The 21,141-nt window shown below is 33.2% G+C and overlaps 1 protein-coding gene across 1 annotated transcript in view; it reads right to left on the bottom strand.

Annotated features, from left to right (window-relative positions):
- CNTLN (centlein) overlaps positions 1–21,141 on the bottom strand; it is a 188,462-nt gene that overhangs the window by 34,838 nt on the left and 132,483 nt on the right.

Below are 21,141 nucleotides of genomic sequence, written 5' to 3'. Positions count from 1 at the left end.
TAACCTTGACTCTAGGGCTGAAGTACTTAAGTGGTAAAAGACAAGCTGGAGCAGGACAGGATAACAGATGTTAGTTGTTTATTCCACTGGGTAGGTCTTACCACCCTATACCGCAGCCAAAATGCTTCTCACTTAGCAACATAAATGCTAAGTCCAATTAGCAGACGAGCCTTGTTAGGGATTTAGTTCAAATAAATATCATGCAAACAAACTCTCAGTCTTGTTGCACTTGACTGACAAACAAGAAGACTTATTCAATCTTTGTACCAATATATTTCACATTACTCCTTTCAGAAGTAATGTTTTAAATAATTGGTTTCATTCAAATAATATTGAATGTTGTTCTGCAAAAAGGGGAACAGAAATAATCTCCATGCTAGTGATTAACTTTCACAAAACTGTAGTCAGCTGAAAGCCAACAATGGCCTAACAGCTCTCTGCTCCTTACAAGGCTTATTAAAATGCTGTCCTATTATTCCATGTAAGATTGTAATAGAGCAGCTTAACATAAGAAACAATTGTACAAAATGGAATTGAAATACCTCAAAATGCAAAAAAAAACCTGATGCAAAAAGCAAAAGAATCCTAATCAGAAGCATGAGAAGATACATGATGGCTTGAAATAACTAAATGTGTGCTTGATTATATGCTGATGCCAAATGAAATATCCAACAAAAATCAAAAACAAACACAAAGCCCCCCTGAAACTCAAAAAACATAAAAAAAAGCCAACCTAAAAGCAAACAAAAAAAACCACAAAAAGGTGAAAATATTACTTTCTCAAGCAGTTTATAATTTAACTTACAAATTAGATTTTATACAGTTGAGATAATTAGAAAAAAATCATATATATATATATATGTGTTTATAAAAACATACACTCCCATGGCAATAATCTGAAGATCATATATACAGATAAAAGAGAGTCACATTAATTCCTATTATGAATGAGAAAATAATGCTTGTGTATTTCACATTAGCCTAAAAAATACCACTGGTACAAGGAAAAATCATCCGGTATTTAAAGTTAAAACTCTAACAGCATTTATTTCATTTTGACCAAGTGCACTTATTAAAGTCAGTGGGCATTCTACATACATATCCGAGGTAAGTACTGTTCTTAGTAAAGGAGTTAATCTCTCCATTCACTTCTCTGTCTGTTGTCATTATTAAACAAGAGAGTGAAACAAGAGAGCAATACTATATTTTCTACTTGGCTATTCCTTAATCTAATATATTTTTTCTCATAATTACTACATTTACAGTGTAGAAGACAAAATAAAGACCATTTCAATAAGAAAAACCAGCAGTAATAGAGAAGGACATAATATAGAAAAATATGAAGATTATGTTAATTTGTCCAGTATAACCAATATTTCTACATGCAGAATTTCATGATTCAGTGTCTCTATAATAAATTATTCATAAAAAGAAAAGAAAAAAATCATAGCTAGATCAATATCTCTGTTCAAAATTAGAAATGCCTATATCTGCCCAGGATAGCTTGTGTCTCTCAGAAGTTTCTTAGGCTACTGCTGCTGACAATATGCATCAGTTCCAAACCAACATGAATTGCACTGGCTACATTCTCAAAAATTAGAGCAAATATTTTCAAAAAGAAAATATCTTCATGGGACAGGTACTAAAGATGACAGTTGGTTACAGAAACTACTTAAAGAGGTAGAAAAAAAAATTAAAATAAGAATCTACATAAATTCAGAAACAGTGTAAGAACTATGGAGGAAGTGAAAGTAACATATGATGTAGAAGAGCCCAACCCACAAAAGCAGCGAGGCATTCAATTGCAATCAGACATTTCACACAACTTGTCTCTTAATACTGCTGTAGATATTATAAATGTACTACAGAACTGATAATTCTACTGCATTACTCTTGTATTTTTAATCTATTGAACAGTTATGAGAAAATCTTATGTAAATCCATGTGGGAATTAAAACACAGTCCCCTGCCCTATCAAGAGATTTATGCCTAAAAGATATTCTTTGCATTTACTTAAGAAACAAATTCATTATCCTGGTGTTCTTCACCACTGACTAGACTTTAGGTCAAGTTTTTAATTTAAATTTTTTAGACACAACAAAAGTTTTGTGTGTGTGCTACCACCACACACACAAATCCTGAATGACAGAGTAAAAAGAATTTACTCCAGGGGAAGAGGTCACCAGAACAAAAGGTAGAAGAATCTTAAACATCAGCTAGGCCAGATGTTGGTAAAGGCAGCCTACTGCTGTTCCTCTATGATGTAGCAGCCTTTGTCTGCTGCACCTCCTCCAGAGTGTTTTTGGCTTAACAGATGTTTATAGGTTCAATATTTTAACATCCATCTATCTTAATCTCCTTGCTCCTGGTATACCCATGACACTCTGTACTGCTGTTCACAAAGGAGTAAGTGATGAAAACTCAGTTTCTGTGTAGTCAGTATAAAACTTCCTGTGACTCGGCAAGGCTCTTCACCATAAACTCTCTGCTCAGAAAGAGAGCTGTGTGGAAGGCCCACTGGGTTAACATAGGAAGATCCTGGAATGGCCTGTTGCTCCTTGGCATCACAATCACTCCATAAGGGGCTTTGAGCTCATTTTACAGAAGTCACTACTCTACTGCAACTGGCATGTATGAATATAACATTTCTGTTGGAAGGAGCTGATGCTGCACTGTACCGAACTCACACAATCCCACACATTTATATTTGTGAAATATATTATATAAAAATTATAAACCAGGGTGAAAATCAGGAATTCTTGACACACTTTTTAATCAGTGACATAATCTTATCTCACTACTCATTTTGTAAACTAAAGCTAATATACTTTGATGTATAAAAATCCATTTTCTGTGAAGCTTCTTCCCCTAAAATCCTGGCAGATGTAAACACTGCTATGTCTGTAAAAAAAATGAAGTTAAAACTCATTTTTCTTTTCTCTAAGAAACCTTCCTACAGTAGGTAATAGAATACATTTGTTATATGCATAGCTCCTATACAAAGTTCTGTCTTAGAATTTAATACTGCTTCTATAAATGTTTTACATAATTTCGCAGTTTCTGCTTGATCATGAAAAACATACAAAATAAACAGTACTTGTTGCACATGTAAAACATAATAGAACTTTTCAAAGCATGTTTGCAGGCAGAGAGCTAGGTATTTATGATTTTACTCATTCTCTCAAATATTATAACATAATGATAAACCTATTTACAATCCCCAATTTATTGTGCCAATCCCACTACCCTTGAATCAAAACCTCCCTCTGCCTGATGGGTCATAGGAAAAAAAAAAGTGCAAATTAATAAAGATGGTATGCAGCTATCTGAAAAGATATATACCAGAATAAAAAGCTACGGTGAATACTTAATGTGATCATATAGAGAAAAGGCAAATAACTTCAAATCCTCGATCAAAGTTCTTTTCATGCAAGTGCTGTAAGTGGTTGATTACTTAGTATTCTAGCCATGAAGACAAAATATCAAACAGAAGTCTCTGGTGACTTAATTCCCCATCCCTAAATTGAAACAAAGACCTCCCCAAAAGCAAGACAAACTTCTAAAATGTAGAACTTATTTGTCATTTGTCCTTCTGAAATTTTAGTAAAATCTACTGACTCATTTAGTTGTATTTTTTTCAGCCAAATGCAGTTATCAGGAGCTTACTATTCCACAAAATGTCAAATAAATGAAGGTAATATAGAGGACTTTTTGCCCGTGCTTTAGCTAGTTGTTAGACTTCAGTAGCCTTTAGAGACCATTAAGTATCCTTTGGCTAATTGGCCAATGGTAGATTAATCCTCTTTTTATTCCAGCAGCACTATTTTAACACCCTTTGCACTCTGTCAGTGTAGTATCTGAATGACAAAATAATATTGTGCATGAATAATAAGCAGAAAAGTTAAATTAACATTTTATGTTTCACATGCCATACCTATGTGTCAGGGAAAAGAACCCTCTTTTAAAGCCACTGACATACAACTTTTTTAAACAATCTCATGTTGACACCTTACTGAAGTGAATCTTCCTAATTACTGCTAATTGCCTATCAAGCAAAAAAAAAATCTTCCCTTGAAGTGCTGTTGTCTAGTATAGATGAACACAGCTCCAAAGTGCATAGTAAAGACAGGCATGACACTTGAGGTGTGCTACATTATTATGAGGTCATACTAAATATGGTTTGCAGTGAACAAAGCAGCTTTTAAGCATGTTTAAGGTACTGAAAATGTCAGTCTCTCATGAAGTGTTTAAATTAGTTCCCTGAAGAGAAGTACAGACATTAACCAGCAGATAAGAGGTACATTTCTCATTTCAGGTATTTTACTAAAGGAAAACATTTGTCCTATTGATAGTGGTAATACACTTGCAGTTCATTCACTTTATAACAGCAATATTTACATTGGAATCACCCTTTCACATGTAAATTATAAATTCAGCTGTTATTAAAATATTTGTAATTACCAACGACACCTAGACTCAAAGATTTTGAGTGTCTTCTTAAAATATGTATTATTACTGATCAATCATGATTTATAAAGAGCTATTTGCTGTATAACATTTCATAAACAAAGGTTTTACACGTAATTTTAATTCAGGTACTTACAGGTAATTTACAGCTAAATTTATTGTACGACTTATAAAAGCCTAGCATTGCAACATCTAGCTACAGCAACTTATTAAATAATACAAAAAGAAAATCAACAGAATCAGTTCAGACAGGTCCCTTTTGAATTTTAGTTTGTTTTTATATTTTTGTAAATACTAATAAGATGACATAGATCAAGAGCAGAAAACATAACTGTATTTTAGAGAAACATACAACACTTATATATAAATGAATTGCAGTAATAGATTCTGGGCCCAATTCTCCAAGAAGAAGACAAGTCTGAGTACAGAACTGTGCATTGTGCAACCAATGATTTTTCAAATAAATTATGGAAAATAAGAAAAAAATATACATAAATCACAATTTATATAAATATAAATCACAATTTTTAAGATGATGAAAATGCTTCTGATATATGTCATCTGTGTAATGTTTATAACAATTCAAAGATTAAGGTTTTGTCCTGTAGCAAATCTATTTTAGCCTTCATTTTCTATCACTTCAATTTCATTTCTCCGTACAAGTAAATATTGCTGTATCCCATGTCTAATTTCTGTACGTATTAAGAACAGTATCTTGCTTTCATACTAAAGCAGATGCTGCACTCCATCTGTCCTTGCAAATTTCAAGGGAATATAAGGACTATTAACTATTTATTTAACAGTACTTATACAAGTAGTTTCATAATGATCAATTATATGATCACAACTGTGTGGTTTAATTTTTGTTGTGATTGATTTTCCAATATGGAGATGTAAACTGACAAAATATACAGATGTGCAGGACATTGTCTGCAAGGCATTAATATTTAAAGAGAAAAACTACAGAACTTGAATAAAACAATATTAAAAATAAAAATAGTCAATGTTTCAGTATATACTATATTTGAACTTCTTTGAAGCATTAATTAATACCTGCCAGACACAACCCAGTTAATTAAAATGTTTTACTACAAATAAATTAAAAATGAAAATATAAGTGGAGACATTTCATGAGACTATGCCCTTTTGAAAATATCTGAATATTATGGCAAGCCAGTTGAAAATGTGGCTGAAGTTCAAAAACAATGTTTTCATGTTTCCATCACTTCTATTTAAATAAATACTAATAAATACTAGTATTCCAATGCCTAACATGCCTGTGAACATCAAGTGTTGCTATATACAAGGAAAGACTTCCAGCTGATGCATAAAATTTCCCCAAGATTTCCATGATTTATACTTACTAAGGAATTTTCAATATAAGACATGGTATCCATGCGATCTTTTGTAGTTAGGACTAGGTTTTACTGCAAGTTTTTTTTCGGAACTAGACAGTATTTATCTGATTTCCACCGAACATGAGAGTTGGAGCAAACTCATAAAGATTGAATTTTTCATCTAGGGTCAGGGATAGTGCTTGCCATATTCCCCCTGCTTAATCTTAACACATCTAAGCACTGCAAATGAACTGCTTGCATGAGAGCCAGTCAGGGAATTTCACAATCCCTACAACTCATTACAAATTTAACAGCAGCAATACTAAGTATTCATATGTTTCAGATAACACATACAAATATGCTGCACTAAAACTCATTGGGGGAAAAAATTAATAATGCTTCCATCTGTTTTCCGTATAACTCACATAAAATAGAGAGAAACCAAAATGAAAATGCTATTTTAAAGACTGTGTTTAAACTTTCTTTTGATTTACCCACTTACTTCCAAAGCATATAGCTTTATATCTTTAGAAACTAAAATTATTTTTAAGAGAATATATAAGACAAAAAAAAAAACCCAAAAAAACAACAAAAGAACTGAAAGAATGGTGAAATATTAATTTAACCTCTCCTCATTTCCATGTGTTTTAGAGAGTGAACCATTTTCTACTGAAATATTTCTGCATGTCTAATGTAAGTGGGCAGGATCTGTACTTGCAGGGAAACCTTTTCCCTCTTCCATATTAATCTTTATATATTATTTTCCTTTGCTCAAATTTCAGATTTTCAACTAAAAAGACCATTTTGTTTCAACCTACTTTGAGAAAGTGATGTAACTATTTCAAAATAAAAATTACTACACATAAGTAGACTATAGGCATTCTCAGAGGTTGGTTGCAATTCAAGGAACAAAACATATAAAGATAGCTTTATGCTTAATTTTGTTCAATTATTTAAGTATCTCCTTTTCAGCCACTTCAGATATTAATGAAAGCAGAAGAAATGTCCTCAGAAGGTCTTCTCATTAGTTTTTATGCAGACAGCTGAGTAAAAGCAAAACATTTTAAGTATAAATTGTATTAACAAACTTATGTAATGGAAGAGTTCTATGTTCTCATAGAGAATGAGAAACATAGAAATAAACAACAGAGATTTGTAGAAAAAAAGCCTGTTTAGCATCTGGAAGGAATTTTTATAATCACATAAAGGTGATATACAAATATTTGTTTATTTTTTACATTTTTATAAAAGTAAACAAAGACATTGCTAACAATTTCTGGGAGGTATGAGAAAGCTGATGACAAACATCATGAGGAGGATGGGAAGACAGCAATATTTTTCAAAATAATGAACTGCATTTAAAAATTATCACTAAAATGTACTTCATATAAATTAAAGTGGTAATTCATCCCTGGATTCTTGTAAATGAACCCCCACAGTCTTATCTTTAATTTGTAATTTATATTATCATCAGAACACTTGCTAAAATTATAGGCATAAATGAACAGTTTAGGGTAAAATACTCTTAAAATATAGTAAAATACTATATTATTTGTATACTATTTATACCTATTTAATATCTGAAGAGACTATCACATGAAAAAGCCATGTTTTCAGTCTAATGTATGAAGTGAAATATACTTTCCTTTATCATGATTATCATCAACATTATGACTCACTTGGGCAATTCATTATTTTCCCATACATGAACAGTATGAGGACAACACTACAATTCGAAATTCCAGCTTGAATGAGACCTACAGCTGCTTAGTAGTTCCCTCATTCTCTTCTGCTGGTTTTACCAAGATAAGAGTATAGACATTTTGTGTACAAAATGCCCTAAAGATCACAGGATGACCTTTCAATCTGCACAGAGCACTGTGCATGGTTCAGCCACCAAAAAGCAGATGCTTTCCCAGCGCCTGTGAATCTCATGAGATGGGCTGTGGCTATGGCTAGGCATACAGTCTCCACTGCTGAGAAAGGAACCGAAGACCTTGGCACATTAGGCAGCAGAAATAGAATGGAGTGGTGCAAAGAACCTCTGAGCATGATACAAGCCATGGGAACAGTCCATGACTACCTCATTAATTCCCAATCAAGCCTTAGGAGAGCAAATCAGACCATACAAAAAAATTAGTAAGAAAGGATAAATATTCTCCTACTTCCTCTAGGAGTTATGGAGTCCATGAGGTTCAGGCATTTCAGGCAAACCAGCACCTTGTCAAAACTACAAAATTCTTCCCTTGATTTACAAGGACAATAAGAGTATCTGACTTAGGTAGGGATGCTGTAGAATCTTGGGAACAAGCACTCATTCTCTGCAACAATGGGGAGTCTAAGACAAAGAATAATTAAGACAATCCCAAAGAAAAAAAGCTGTAGATATATATTTTTAAAAAGGAATCTCAAGTGTAGTTCTGTTGTCTCAGAAGTGTTCTTGTTGTAAAGATTGTTTTCTACTGTTGTAGAAGATGTCTTAGTTCTGGACTCCCATTCCTCCATGCCTAAAAAGTCCAGAAATCCCCCTCAAACAAAATAAACCAACCAACCATAAAACCAACCAACCATAAAACCAACCAACCAACCAACCAACAAAACCACCACCACCACCACCACCACCACCACCAACAACAACAACAACAAACCAATAAAAAAAAATTTAAGAAGGCTCATGCATAATCCTTGGTAAAGCGATAAGAATGTCTTGTGCTCCTGGCTATGGAGTTGTTTCAAAATTTCTTCCTGTAATGGAAGGGAGTAACCAGGACAACAGAGCACCAGCATTAACTTTGAACACATGAGCTGAAACAGAGTTGTGAGAATGATAAAATTGGAATAAGATGCAAAGCTCTAACAAAAATGCCAATTCCCTTCGTGCAATACAATCTAGACAAAGAAATCTCACTGTGTGACAGGTAAGATAATAGTGTCAAAGAGGAAACTGGTACTTTTCAGACCTATCAGTGAGGAACTGGTAAATGTGAAGATTCCCCTTCTGAAATGCAGAAGAGTCCAAAAGAACTCTTTTTCTTGAAGGACAAGATGTGGGAGCTGTTATTGGTCCTCCTTTCTGATCACTGGTAAATCATACTAGAAACCAAACAGTAATAAAATGCATGGAGGGAAAAGAGGACTTGAAGTCCATGGAGTAAGAGTTTTCAAGGACTAGCTTCTAGTTTGAGATCAAGTTTGAGCTTCTAGAGTTTGAACTCTTCTCTATTAAGGTATCTTTCCTGTGCTAATTAATAACTTAAAAAGGCCTTCCATTTGAGAATGGGGACAAAAACTTAATTGCTAAGTAAGAAAGAATACATTAAGATGTCAAGAATACATTAAACATAGCACATGTACCGAACACTATAAGAAAAATACTCCTGAAAATTTTTGTTTAAATGCAGAGAAGATTCTCTTGGCAGCCATCTTCAGTGGCCTCAGAGGGAAAATGTGCATTATATATAAATGGTTCTTTTTGAAAACTTAAATCCATTCCCTTAAAAATATATGGAAGCAAAAACTGACCACTAATTTTAAGTATATTTTTATCCATGGAAAGGTGGGTATTATACTTCAGTCTTTACCATTAATCTGATATTATTTTTAGATTTCATTAACTACAGACCTTCAATATTTCCTCTCTGTTGTTATAACTTGTGCCTTTCTTCCAATGTATGATTTGTGTGTGTTGCCAAACCACCGTGCAATATTACAAGGAGTACCTTGACATTGCTGAGTAGAAAAGGAATTGTCCTCTGTGAAACTCTCTGTAAAAAATAATGCCTGACAACGTAGCAATGGCTGTGCTATGAAGAACAGTAGTTTGATAAGCTGGTGCCCCTCATGCTATGAAGTACTTTTATGTTCCTAAGAAACACTATTTGTTCAGCCTGTGGATCTTTGCAAAATCAACACACATATCCACAAGACTAAATAAATCCCACAAACCAAAACAAAACCTGAAGTAAATAAAAAAGCCACAACCCAATCCAAAAATCAACCAACTACTATTTTGACTTTTCCCACAACTTACTGAGTTTTACTTTATGGTGGATTTCACATATGGTAGTCTTGTAAAGGGGAGGATAACGTAAAAAAATTAAGGCTTCATATATGCATGTATTTTTTCAAAGCAACAGCAACAACTCTCTCCCCTCTAGATTTCCTGTTTATGTACAAATTCCGGAAAACATTTGAAAAAGTAGATATCAAGAACATTTCTGTGGTCATTCATATATGCTCTTTCAATTAAATCTCAATTTTGTCCTTTGGGATCCAAACTACAGAATTTATTTTTGAAAAATAAAAGAAAATCCTTGCTAGCTTTGGACATATATCCCAAGACAGCCCAACTTAGAACTTTAGTTCAACAAAACTTCTTCTTACTTTAACTAATAACTGATTTTTAAATTAAATACAAGACTTTAAAAAATATTTTAATGTTTAAAATGGAAAAAATGTTATAATTTTTTTTCCATCACGGCTAACTTTAAAATTGTTACTATTATAACTACTTTGGAAATAAAAAATGTAAATCAAGAATTACAGCTTTTTGTAAACAATTTTTTAAATTAAAACATCATCTATAAGGAAGTCTGGAAAAGTGACAAATAGAGGAATAGTACATGGAAGTTTGGAGTTTGTTACATACCTTAGTTTTCAGTATTTTTAAAATTACTTGCTTCTGGTATTAGCAAAAACATGCATCCATTCTCTTAAAAGAAAGAAAATATGTAATTATTAATATTAAAACAGTTTTACTTGTAGAGACTGTCACACACCCTTTCTGACCACTATTACTTATAAGACGTTACTGACAAACATGAATTACCACATCTCTAAATGAAAAATAAAGTTAAATTCCTTTAGAAAATTTAAGCAGAGTTTACTGCCTGAAGCTGTACAGGAATCACCCACTTGCTACAAAGAAAACAAAAATTACACACTTGCAGTGCTTAGATCACTTTCACTGACTTAAAATCTTGTTCTCCCAAGTGACTTAAAAACCTGAGAAAACCAGCAGTATGTCTACACTGTACAGGGTGTTCCTAGTGATAATCATACTTTCTTCAACACCTAATAAAAAACACAGACATTGTTTTAACAAATACCACTTGGCTGACCTAGAAGATAGGATGAAGGAATAAGAGAGTCACGTCCAATTCCTCATGGATTCTCAGTTTGAATCCTGGATTTTGCACAGTTTACCTTACGAACATGATCCGAGTGACATTTCACAAATTCCTGGATAAATGTTGCTACACTCTGCTAGCAGAGAGACTGGCTGTGTCATGCACAGATCAATAACAGCACTACGTTTCATCAGCCTCAAAATCAAAAGTGCTTCATCTGGCAAAAGCCATGGCCCTTGAGGATCTGACATATATAACATGAATACTGTACACATGATGTCTACTACAAAAGCTGCTAGTGTAAAGATAAGTCTAGAAACAAACAGTTCAGTATATGTAAATAGGAATATATATGTATTTGTATAAATAAAGAAGTTTTTAACGCCTGTTTATGAAGAGTGTCACAAATAACACAAAGCAGCGGCTGAATAACAGCAATGAAACTGAACTTTTATGACGCCTGACAGAAATATAAAAAATGCAGGGAAATCCAATATTCACAGTCCTTGGAGGAATTCTCAAGAAAATAAAAGGACATTTTGAACTGTACACAGTAGTATCTATGGCAGTGGGCTGCAATAAAATGCACACTAAGCTATATATAATGACTTCTGATAAAAATTATGTTAATTGAAAGTATGCTTTTATCTTCTTCAGAGTAACTACTCAAAATAGAAGTCTGGAGACTGTTAATCATCATATAGTACCTGTAGTTTCTGTCCCTAGCATAGGCCTTTCTAAAATAACAACAGAAATTTATGTCTCCTACCACTTAGGCTTCCTCATATTCTAGTATTTTGGTGACAGAGATGGTAAAGTTTTCAAATAAGTGCAGCACCTGTAGATTTTTAATTGAAATTACTTTTTATTATAATGCCTCTCCCTTATTTTTCTCATAGGATATTCAGTTGTTTGGTTTTTTTCCTGCCAAAGTTTATATTGCAAACAATACTTTGGGAAGTAAGTATTTTTACTGTTTTGAAGCCAAACTTTCAACAAAATATCTCAGCTTGAGTACTTACTATCAAGATTTTTACTCACAAAAAATTAAAACTAAACTGCCTCTATGCCTCCAATTAAAATGGAAAGCTTTTTCCCCAAAAAATATCTCGACTACCTCACTAAAAATGTATTTTCTTATGCTTAATCCTCCTGCTAAAATGTGAAGTAAAATATTTTAAAAATTACAATTTATCCTTTCTTTCCTGCATTTTCCTTTAGCAACTTACATACTACTTATATCAAATACTCTAATCTTCTCTCAGCTCTGCAATCAGCAACATTTAAAGTGTTTTACAGGACAAACACAATCCTATATTCTGTGTACATTACACAAAAAAGGCATTTATCCTTCTCTGCACATCTTCTGCTTAAGACTAATGATCTTTAAATGCTTGTGTTGCACACCATGGAACGGGCATTTCCTTTGGGTTACTTTCTTCATTTCAATATCCACCTTCCCTGTGCCGTGACTTTATATGTGTATGTCTTCAGTGGTGATGGCTTCTTCCTCTGCCACAGAGTTTCTCTTCCTTGTAACCAGATGTTTGAAAACTATTATAGCACTCCTGTTGGCTTCAGGCAGATCCTTAAAAAGCAGTGGTTTGACTATCTTAAATTTATCATCCATGTTTACATCTCTTTTCTGCAGCACTATACTCATTTTAGCATTAATTTAAAAAATACTGTTGCCCACCTGAGCTCTATGATGTAAATGTACTTCCATCATTGCTTCAGGTGAGCGAACAGTGTTACTGAAGCTGAGAATTTACTTTCCTGTTCATACTTCCCATTTATTAAGCTCATGTCATCAAACAAATACTCTCTTTCTTTTTCATGCATCCTACAGACCCATTTTTTTTTATTCCTTTAACAAAGAATCTGCCCACAGATAACAACAAGCAGCTGATTTCTCTCTAATTTCTCTCTAAATCTTCCTTTTTAGATTAGTTGGTCAATATCATTGCAGTTGTATGTTGTATGACTCCAATGGCAGGAGTCAATTATAGTCACCTCTGGTATGTTTCTATTTTTGCTACTTTTTCAACCTTCATTTGCTAGACTGATGACTCCATAAGATTTTTTTTTTTCAGGTATTTAAACCTGAGTTACCCTGCTAATCTGCTCTCTGAAAACCTCACATTTGTTCTCTGGAACAATATACTTTAAAATCATCACCATAAGTTTTCAGATGATTTTTAAATTAGTTTAATTTGGATTCTGTGTATTAGAACTACACACATTATTCTAAGACCAGTCCAATTATCTCAGTCCAAGAAAACATACTCCTTCCACTCCTCTTATACAAATTCCAGTTCATATATTTGAGGACTGTATTTTTTAAAATGGCAATAGGAGTTCATGCTCAGCATTACCTCCTAGGACTCTCATTTTTCTTTAGAGTCTCTGGTTCCTGAGAGAAAGGCATTCAGCCTCACTCAACGTGAAACTAGAACATATATTGGTTTTCATGATGATGTAATGATTTGCTCATTAAAAACACAGTGAGATCATAACAATCCATACTCTTCAATCAGACTCTGGTGGATGATTGAAAGCTTAAGAGCAGTTGTCAATGACTGAAGATATCCTATTGCACTGGCTTGGATTTTTTACACTACCACTAATTTTTAAAAAAATGATTGCAAGATTTTACTTCTAAAACAAACAGGAAAAAGACGGTCATTTCTTTCATAGTATATCCAAATAAAATAGATATGTAAGGTGTAAACTAATAATATTATTGGTGAAAATAATAATATTATTATTGATGTGAGGGATACACTGAAAAATATATTTCATGGTACGTGAGATTCTGAGCTAGTGAAAATGATTAAATGGTACTTATATGCATCAATTTAACCTTAAGGCATGACTTGAGACATTGAGTCTCCACTGTGTTCCATGTAGTAATGCTTAGCTCCAATCCAAATTCTATGGTGGAGACAATTTTTGAATTTTTATTTCATATTTACACTTCAATAAGCAATGACTGTTGCACAGAGGCACACAACAAAGTTGAGTGAATGTGCTTATAAAATTTCAGATACTTTCAAGTCACAGAGCTATTTTTGAAATCCCATGACCCTACTCATCCAACTTCATAGAAAATGCAACTCCTCAGATAAAGAACTGTCTTTCACCAATTCCCCTAGTCCATGTATGTACCTTGCTACCCATACTAAGCACTCTCCTCCACCAATCTTCTGTTCTATATATTTACATTGAGAAAAAATTATTTAACAGATTAGGACAGGAGCAAAGGAAAGGAGAAGTAACATAGAAGAGTCCATTGGGAGAGTGCAGGAGAATCAACTCAATGTTCACAATATAAAATTATCTCCCCAATTTCTCATGAGTCTTGAAAAATTTTCCTAAGAACATAATTTGTAAAACATTTATCTAGGCTGGGAAAGAGAGAAAAGAGTGACTGTTAGCTAAAAATCCATCATAAAAATCAGGAAGAGAACTGGAGCTTCCAAGGGAGGATATATGGTTGATGGAAACCCAAAGCAGCTCTTTCTTGCATGTTATTTCACAGTCTATCAGAATACTAAATCTGAGAACATTAACAAAATTTGCAGCTACACCCCTGTTGTTGCTCCTTCTCCAAAGGCTGAAAACAAAAAGGAACCCCTCACTATAAGAAGATCTATATGCAAGATTAGAGACAGTAAAACTTAATTTTACCATGATAAATAGGATGTCTTGAAATTTCCCTGAACTCTGGAAATAAGCACATGAATAAAGGGTTTAGTAAAATTGCTTCCATAGTTGATAACAGTAGTTACTAATAATGAGTAATTAATAGACTCCTTTGGTGAGCAAATCTAAGAGTACTGGTCCAACTGCAAGGCAAACTAGTTTTCTGTGATAATCTCTTAGAAAATATAACCTGCCAGACCTGAAATGTAATCTCTTGGCAACATATGAATAATTATTCCCAAATCAGTGGCCTTCTTTGTGTGAGATGTAATGGTGAATAAATACCCTCTGACAAAACCATATATTATCTGTAGATAATACATGGTAGAGAAGGTTCAAGAATCCAGTGCAGCTTTATGCTTAACTTCAATTAATCAGCAGATCATAGTGAATTCAGTAAAAACACTCCTGTGAACACAAAAGGAAATCCTATTATGATAGTATATGTTGAGTTTTTCCAGGCCTTAAGTTATATATTTTTTGGGAATTTTTTTCCTCTAAAAAAATGAAAACTGAGTTCTGTTTTGCTTCATGGCATTTTTTCCAACAGTAAGATTAAGAGCCAATGCAAAGGAAAGTTTGATCAAATCACAGGGAAGGTGAATTAAAAAAGCTCATATCGCATTAAATTAGTAACATAAAAATCATAGGGTTCTTCTGTATCATCTATATAATCTAAATGTCCATTGCAGTATTATATTAAGCTACTGGACATAGATATATTAGCTGTACTTGCAGAAATGTGTACAACCTCTGTAACATTACAATAACATGCTACTGCTTTTAATAAAGGTTCTTTCTTGTAATATAGAAAAATGCTTTTTCATATTTCTACATGATACACCAATATAAATTGTACTGATTGTATGTATAGTCTCTGAACTTCATGTAGTTTTCATAATTTTTATTCATAACATATTTTTCTAGGATTTACCTGTTGCTAAGTTATTTCATTTTGACATAAGTCTAGTGTAAATCATAAGAAGCAGAAGTCTAGAAGTCCTAGTTCATGCCAACTATTATTTTTAATTTATGAATGAGACCCATTTCATACATGTAATGTACTTTAAATGCTGTTCATCAATGATGCAACAGGTCTATTGTAATTCTTCTGCAAAGATCAATATAAATTGAAAAAGATATTTAGCTTTGTTTCATAATGACAGCACAGTTTCACAATAAATATATTTTACATACAGATCTGTTAACAAAACTGACTTCAGGACACTGTAAGTTTTTGATGCAGGAAAATATCAAAATAACTAAAACATTCTGGTGTAGATACATTTTAAAAGGTCAGTTACTTTCATGTTTACCCTTGGCTATTCCTTATTTTAATTCCAAGTCAACTCAAGGAGCAATACTGAGTCAATGAACAGATTCAGCATTACAGATTTCCCCATTTAATAACTGTACTGTTAGAGTAAACATATTTGACTGTTTCTTTTGAGGTGGAATTTTGGAGTAGGACTTGAAAAAGGTGAATTCTAGCCTCAGAGATCACAGAGCATTTTCTGTCTCTGTTCCCAGGCTTTGTAAGTGTGACAGTATACCCTGATGTTCAATTTATTAGGCTCAGCAAAGTTTTAATAATACAACTACTTTGTAATAATACAACTATTTTGTTGTAGTTTAATAATAAAAATACAACACAGCAGAACCTATTCTTCTCAATATTGTCAATACAAAGCCTTCAAAAATAACAAGTAGAGACCAGAATCTAAAATGAAATTTAAAAATCCTGAGCTTTGAAGTATATTACACACAATTTTTCCTGCCTATAGATAATGTTCCTGCTCAGGTTTGGAACAAACCTATGAGTCTTTCGTTCAAGAATACATAGACTGGGAGTGTGTTTTGAGCTTTTAACTATATACTGTGCCTGCAAAGATATCATTTCAAGACACATATAAACAAGGGTAAAAGCAGTGTGATGGCAGAAGTAAAAACCAGAATTTCTCAATCTAATTTTGAGAAAACATCAGTTTCATGTTGATACACAGCTTATTTCAATTATCAGGTAAGCATCTGCTGTCTTAGATTCTATTTGCAAACTCTGGAAATGTCAGCAGTATCCTGGTAGATAATAGGTTTATCCCTTCTGGTTTACCTTTCAGCTTTTGTTGTATTTTAAGAAAAAGTAGAATAGAAAAATTGCTGGTCTGATCTTTAAATATTTTTGAGAAATTTTGTTTACTTCTTTTGGTGTACTGGGCTGGAAGATTCTAGTTCCCATAAATTAACCTAAACTACTCTTATTAAAAGTAGTTAGGACAAGTATAGGCTTCTAAAGAAGGGGAGAGAAATCTTGATTCTGTTCATGGTTTGGCAACAGATTTTGCCTAAACAGCTTCACAGAATTCTTTGGTTATTTCATTATAATCTGTGATGAAAGTCAAAAGCTGCAGATATGATTCTGCACCAAGTTTGTCAAAAGTGTTAAATATGTTGTATACAGGGTTTTTATTTTTAAGACAGATAAAAGCAAGAGGTTCCAGACAACTTTGCCACATAAGAATGGAAAGGGACATTGTTTAACAGAGCAGAAGCAATATGAATTCTTATAAGATTATTTTTTACCTAACAAAATATGTGGTCATTATCAGCATCTCTGCTTTTTCTTTCTTCTACTACTTACACACATGAAAGTCAGAATTCCTGTATATGCTACAGATGCAGCAGTAACTTTATGCAAAGTTAATTTCTATGAATTATTATTTTTGCTTAAAGTCTTCCGAATTTCAGTAATTCTAAAACTTTTAATAAAATTTTATCACTCAGATCTTCTGTAGATATCATTCAAATTATGTAATGTACATAATGAGAAATTTCTTTTCATGCTATCAGAGAAAAGACAATTCAACACTCGATTTAGAAGAGGTGACACTAAACTTAGAATCTCTTTCAGGAACTTAATAAAAATACACAAACTCTCTGGACTACATCCATGTAAGAGACTTCAAATACATAAAACCAGGACATTTATAAAAGTGTTTTGACAGGAAATAACTGGATAGGTTTACAACCATTTCTAACTGGACTGCATTTATCTAGAAAGCCGCAAAATCTGTCCAAGTAATTACACATTTGCTGGAATGAACAAAATGCAGGGAAATTGCAAAAGCAGTTTCACATACTGCAGGATAATTAAATTCCATTTATAATTTCAAAGTTATTCCTAAAATTTACAATTTACTTTAAGGAAACCACAAACGTACATGAATTGTTATATATGTATGTGTGTGTGTGTGTGTGTGTGTGTATAATATAATAGTAATATTAAGTGTGATAATATATCTTTAAAGAGTGAAAAATCCTAAATCCTTAATGAAAACCAGAGTTTACATGAGATCGTTGCATAAAATAATACTTCAGCCAATAATTTCCAATGCATCTAAATTTATCATCAGTTTCTTCTTTGTTTCAGTGCAACTGAATAATACTAAATTGGCTGATTTATTTTTATTTGGGTGCATGAGAGACATGAAGCTGTGATGCTGGTTTTGCAGATGCAACACCAAACTCTGGCCAATACTTTGATACACTGAGCAATAAAAATAGTTACGAGAATATGGAAAGTAAGCCATAACTTTTAAAGAATAAAAAGCTTTAGCACTTTGCTTTTCTACTTTTCATATTCATACCTTTCTATGCTTGAGATAATCTACTAGATAAACAAACTACGATCTCAGTGGAAAAGAGTTCCCTTAAAATTTTAAGAAAAGTGAAAAATCAAATAGCTAAAATAAAGTTTGAAGGTATATTTAAAATGCTGTCAGAAAAAAAAGTGTAGTTTGGGTGAGTTTTAAATTATGCTTCTGAAAAAAAATTAAAAGCACCTTCCCAGTTCAGCAAAAGTGTAGTAATATATCTGCAGGAAGGCAACTGAAAAAGAACTTTATTTAAACCTTCACATTATCCTCTTCAAAGAATGTGTCAGCATTTGACTGGTTGACTTGTTCTTACTCTGAAATTCAATTTTCCTGCCGAAGTAGACTTACACAGGCACTTTGCAATTGCCCACAGTATTGCCCACAGCTTTCCTATCACATTACCTGAAAAAACACTGGAGAACTGGAGATGCAAAAATATGGTACACTTGAGCAGTGGACATTTGAATAGCCTTCACATGAATAAGAGAAGCACTAGTGACTTAAACTACTTATGGTTTTAATTTCTTATTCATATACTTTGTCTGGATTTTTGCCACAGCAATGACACTGCATAAAACTAATTATGATTACGCTGTTGTATGCAATAAAAACTCTCTTCTTATAAGCACTCAATAGAAATGAGTAGTGGGAATACTAAACCTTAGAGAAAAGATCCTGAATTTTTCCAACAATTTCTCTGAAATGCTTTTCTTAGAAACTAAGAAAATAATAAATACCATGACTTCCACATTAATTATCTGCTCCAGCTGTGATTTCTATACACCAATAACGAAATGTAACTACTGTACTTCTTGTACAGATGGTCTTGACTCAGTGTTAATGTGAATCCTTGGAGAATGCAAGTGTTGATTCTCACATGTGCAGTCACTTCACAGCCATTTTTTTTAAATATGCAAGGAATTGCTTTTGCAGAAATCAAACAAAGCCAGATATCTACACTACTTCAAAGCATTTATAAAGCCAAACAAAACCAGAACTTAAATCCAGAATTCTGAACTCTTAAGAGCAGACAAATATACACCTACATGCACATCTGGGTGGATTTTCAAAAAAATACACAAAACCATGCATATACATGCATGCAAAAATCAACAGATACTATATAGTCCTTAGGTTGCATGAACGGTAAAATCTGTCTCAAAATGAGCATCTGGAACATTTAAATCTTAAATCTAGAGTTGGTCTTCTAGAGTCCCTGGGGACTGAAACAAAGGACTGACTGCACTAACATCTGTCCTTGTCTATTAAAGGATTTATTTTCTTAGATACATTCAGGCAAAATGGCTGAATTCGTCCAAGCCATGATGTTAATGTTTACAGTTGTTAGACTGCTAAACTTACATTAGCCTAGGACCAAAAGTTCACTATTAATGTAAATAAGTTTACCCAGAACTTTATGGCTATGGCAGTTAACTGTAGAGGCTTATTTTGAATATTAGTAATTTTGACATTCTTGAAGGATTTAAGATTTTCTCCAAATCAAGAGACTGTATCAATATTTTTTTCCCATAGTTTGAGTGACTGCTTGTTTTTTACCTTCTACCTCTCAAGAAAATTCCAAAATCTAAAGTAAAAAAAGTATTAACAGAAAACCTTAACAAATATGATTTCCCTTGCAGTATCTTAAAACTTCACTTCTAGATAGTATTACTTACAAAAAAAAAAAAAAAAAACAGCCCATACAAGTCCCCCACAGAAGTGTGTGCTTTAGAACCATTAGATCTGTCTGAATCAGGGTTCCCTCTCTAAAACATGAGTGTACCCTGCAGTGACTGTGTAGGTTCTTTAGCTCCTTAATTTTCACTTGGCAAGTAGCCCATGCCTCTGCTTTAAATTTCCCACTTGGTAGCACTAGTATGGCACCTGAAGAGTAATTAGTTGTAAGAAAGGGAATTTGAATTGTTTGCTGAGAAGGAAAAAAATGTGCATGCCTAATAAAGATTTTTTCCATGAGTACCCGAAACACCCTTTATTTATTTTTGCTTAGAATGCACCACCCTTTAAACAGACCAATGACCTTTTTTTTTAAACCTTCTAGAAAAACTGAGTGATAAAAAGAGTTTGGTTTTAAAGCCATGCTATTTTTATTTTAGTCAGTTTTTTTCATTACAGCAGCTCTTATCTTGACAAAAATTTTGTTCCTCCCCTTTTCTTTTTTTTTTTTAACCAGTTCCCGGATAACAGCATTTTGTATTTTATATCTCACATTGCTCATCAATGGACACCTAAGGAGTAGTCTTCTAGGGAAGGCAAATCATGAAGACATCTGAGAAATCAGAACATTTTTGCTAAATTACACATATAGTTCCCTGTGAAGTTTATACTGTCTGTGAAACTTTATATTATGATACTGTTTGTAAGATAGGCAGATCTTGACTGGTTCCAATGATCTTGGTAACTCTTTTTAAACAATTCATTACACATATATAGTTATGCAAAATGAGTAACAGAAATGAAGTTTTCCCTCCTCCAGAAATTAGCAGTTCCCTAGTCCTAAGAAAGTGAAAAGTGCTGCTCCTGATACTGCTTCTGCCTTCTGTGCAAAGACAAAAACACAGAGAAGTTTGAGGGGGAGGGGATTTGATTTCTTTTTTAATGTCTGCCTCCTTCCAGCAAGTCCATCTGTTGTAGCACTATAATTCTGGAAGCTGGATGTGTGTGTGACCAACAGGAGACAATTACTGCATAAGTGTTTGTTGATTCAGCTCTATAAAGGGCAGGCCAATCACTACAGTATGAACAGAAAAGAATTCCAGCTGAGGAGCTGCATATAGATTAACACAAAATACATATATACATGAGAATGGGGAAAACCAGAAAGGAGTAATA

Source organism: Lonchura striata, chromosome Z (genome assembly GCF_046129695.1).
Source record: "Lonchura striata isolate bLonStr1 chromosome Z, bLonStr1.mat, whole genome shotgun sequence".
In the NCBI taxonomy this organism is placed as follows: Eukaryota; Metazoa; Chordata; class Aves; order Passeriformes; family Estrildidae; genus Lonchura; species Lonchura striata.
This window is presented reverse-complemented; position numbering and strand designations above follow the sequence as displayed.